The sequence below is a fragment of the Lissotriton vulgaris genome, chromosome 8 (genome assembly GCF_964263255.1).
Source record: "Lissotriton vulgaris chromosome 8, aLisVul1.2, whole genome shotgun sequence".
Lineage (NCBI taxonomy): Eukaryota > Metazoa > Chordata > Amphibia > Caudata > Salamandridae > Lissotriton > Lissotriton vulgaris.
The window spans coordinates 783,721,048-783,724,650 of record NC_141696.1 but is presented as its reverse complement, the minus strand read 5'-3'; the positions used below and the strand labels follow the sequence as shown (position 1 = coordinate 783,724,650).

The 3,603-nt window shown below is 43.7% G+C and overlaps 1 non-coding gene across 1 annotated transcript; it reads left to right on the top strand.

Moving 5' to 3' along the window:
* The first annotated feature begins 1,843 nt into the window (after window positions 1-1,843).
* LOC147697981 (small nucleolar RNA U13) lies at window positions 1,844-1,942 on the top strand. The gene has a single exon (XR_015299666.1). It is a non-coding gene; the product is annotated as a small nucleolar RNA U13 (small nucleolar RNA).
* Window positions 1,943-3,603: the final 1,661 nt, after the last annotated feature.

Genomic DNA, 3,603 nt, shown 5'->3' with positions numbered 1-3,603 from the left:
GCAATGCTCTAGGGGGGTCTATTCTTACAATGCTGCATCAATACTCAGATGTGAGTCCCTTGCTCATTGCACCATCAGGATTCAAGCAAGCCGGGCCGACGACGGCTGAAATGCCAGTAACCGGTTCCCGGAAGATTGTTTCCTTCCCAGTGTAAGAATTGGCTTGGTAGTTTGATTTGCCCTGTTCCCATCATGCACTGGGACAGGAACAGACTAATTTGCATACAGCCAGGTTCTGAAACTGGGATGGTGCAGTGAGCTAAAAAACGGTGTTGGATCTAGCCCTGATCTCTTGACTGGGTGAGAGCTTTCTGCTTAATTCAGAGACTCTGTCCCTCACCACCCCTTGTTGTAAATATTTTTGTCCACTCTAAGCGTGGAAGGGTATTCTCAGATGTGAGACCCTTCCACGCTTTACAGATTGCCTCCTCTGACGCAGGGCTTTACAAGGTGACGCATCTCCCAGAAGCGTCACATTGTAAATATCCCGCACCATGGCGCATGTTTTGCGCCGCCGCTGCATCACAAAAGTGACGCAACGGCGGCGTAAAAGAGGCGCAAGGGGCTTGTAAATCTGCCCCTAACTGTTTGGTGACAATTAATATTCTAAATTATAACAGTTTTAAAGTCGTGTATTTTGGAATTGCTTGCAATCAATGTAGGATTCTAGCAAACTCGAAGATGGCGCAGAAATAATGTGTGTTTTCATTAAATTTTTAAAGTGTATATTTATATTCAAAGTTCATCTCATAAATGCACCTTCTTCCCCTCCAACCCTTGTTTTTTATTCGCAAATAAGGCCATTTCATGATGTCCGCAAGAGGATACAATGTAGTCCGTTGTCTATGTTGTAACTAAACAGAACATATGGTGGGCGGTCCATTTAAGGGTAGAAACTGCAAACAGGGACACGGATTGGCTACACTGCTGCATATAAATTAGTATAATAATGCGTCGTGTTAACAGTACAACTTTTGCTTTAGTGGACTCTTGTTTCTTAAAAACATTGTTAATAACTTGTGATTAGTTTTAAGTGTGACCCGGGCAAATGTGGAGAGACACCACTGCCTCGACATTCTCACCCTCACATTCATGAGTGAATCGCATGCTCTGCTGTTCCTCCGTTCGAATATAGGCCTAGATGTATCATCGTTCTCATTTGCGAATTCTTAATAGCGATTTTTACCGAATCGCTATTAAGAATTAGCAAAATGGGATGTATGTTTAAAATCGCTTTTTTTTTGCGATTCCTTATAATTCCTAATTTGCGAATTCGCACGTTGCGAATTCGCAAATTAGGAATAATTTCCCATTCATTCCTATGGGCCAGGAGGCCCATAGGAATGATTTGGAAAAAATTCTCAAATTGCGATTTCGCTATTTGCTAATCGCAATTTGAGAATTATTGCAAGGGTGCAGGGGTGTCTCATGGACACCCTGCTGCACCCCTGAAACTTACATGTGTGTGCATATGGCGCACATACATGCCCTATGGGCATGTATGTGTGTCACATGCCACACTCAAAATTGCCACATTTTGGTTTTTTAAAGGATTTCGCAAATTAACACGAACCTCAAGTTCGTGTTAATTTGCGATTCCTTAACCTGAATTCGCAAAATAAAAAAGCTTCATACATGGCATTTAAGGAATCGCAAAATTGCGATTCCTTAAATGCTTAAGCAAAATAAGGAATCGCAATTTTTTGCGATTCCTTATTTTGCTAATTTCACATACATCTCAAAAGATGCAAAATGTCAGTTTGCGATTCGTTAAGGCCGAAATTCGCAGAATTTCGGCCTTAACGAATCGCAAAATGCTTGATACATCTAGGCCATAGTTCCGATCCTTCTGGTTCTAGCAAGTGATGAGTGGAATATCATGCTTGTGCGTGACGTGTGCCGTCCCATCCTTGTTACGACAGGGCACATAATCTTTCTGATCTAGAACTAGAGGTCCATTGGAACAGTTAAATTATAATTGTTAAAGATAGAGTATAAGAATTCAATTAATTTACTGGGGTGAATAGAAAAGGTTAACAGCTAAAATTGAATGAATATGCGTATGGCTTAGATTAACACATTTTACATAAGCTATGCACGTTTTCACAGAAGGTATGTCATACAGGAGCTGACAAATGCATGAAGTGCATTATTTGTAATTTGGAGTAGATGCATATTTATGCTCCACTGGAGGTAATGATGTAGAGGCATATAAACTCCAGGTAGTGTTAGAATAATACATTTGCTTGGGTACGTAATTTTTCTGCTATAACCATAGGCTGGATATCAAAAACCTACAGTAAGGAGGGTAAAGTACCGTAAAGTATAAGGAAGAAAGAAAGAGCCAACAAGCATTGGCATAGCCAATAGGTTTCACATTTACCTATGCAACACTTGATGTTGTTCCACCAAGGATATTGTGCTGGATAACTAAACACTTATAAGGTTCCAAAGGTGAGACCTATTGGCTATGCCAATGCTTGTTGCTTTTGTTGCAGGGGGCCGAATTCGCAGCTATGATGCAAAACTGGCCCCGATAAAAAAAACGGCCCTCCAGGGGTCTGAAATCGGTCCCAACCCTGGCAACCCCCGTGGGAAACGCCCTGTGCCCGCTGCGGCCAGTCTGGCCCTGGTGAGATGTCAGAATACAGAAGCGCACTAAGGTGTTTCAAAACCATTAGGGCAGCAGTTGGAGAGCATGAGTTCTGAAACCTAGTACAAAATGTGGGGACGCCAAACAATTGGGAAACTTAAAAAGTTCCTTAATGCATGCACATGAATAGAAATCTAGCAAACACGAGGAAACTGACTAAAAAGAATTTGTGCTCAGTAGAAGCCTGGCACCCTGAACTGAGTAATAACGACTGCAAAAAGTAACACTTTGAGCACACATATGCTGAAAACACACAGAGCTGCCACCAGAGCAAGCACACGGCTAGATCAGCAATGAAGGTGAAACTGCTCAAACCTAAGAAGAGATGGAGGTTCCCATAGATGTAATGATAACCAGGGCCAGCGCTAGGCATGGGCAGTGTGGGCAGCTGCCCAGGGCCTCAGACTCAGCACACCAGCATGGGGCCCACACTGGTGGTGTGTCCTCTTGTTTCCCATGCGATACATTTTAAAGAAATGTGTTGCTTTGCCATTAGGGTCCATGGGAGGGGCCCCCTCCCCGGGCCTCTCAGGTATGGTGTCTGGAGGCCTAGGGGAGGGAGACACTTCCTCTTGTACCAATTGCAAGGAGACCATTCAGAGACACTGCGGGACGCCCATTGACCAGCATTTTAGCGCCCCCACAGTTTTAACTTTTATCCCACAAGTAATTCTCACACCTATCGGACTGAAGGTGTGAGAATTGCTTGTGGGCTAAAAGCTAAAACTGTGAGGGCGCTAAAATGCTGGACAATGGGCATCCCGCAGTGTCTCTGATTGGTCTCCTTGCAAGGGGTCACTTATCTAAATTAGAGGGGCCTCGCACATTCCCAAGGGAGGGAAGCCAGGAGGCAGCAGCCCACAGGATACTCCAGTGACTAAAATGTCAGGCAGGAACTGGGAATGCCTATGGCTAGAAGCACCCTTGTGTATCAAGCTTGTATGTTTATA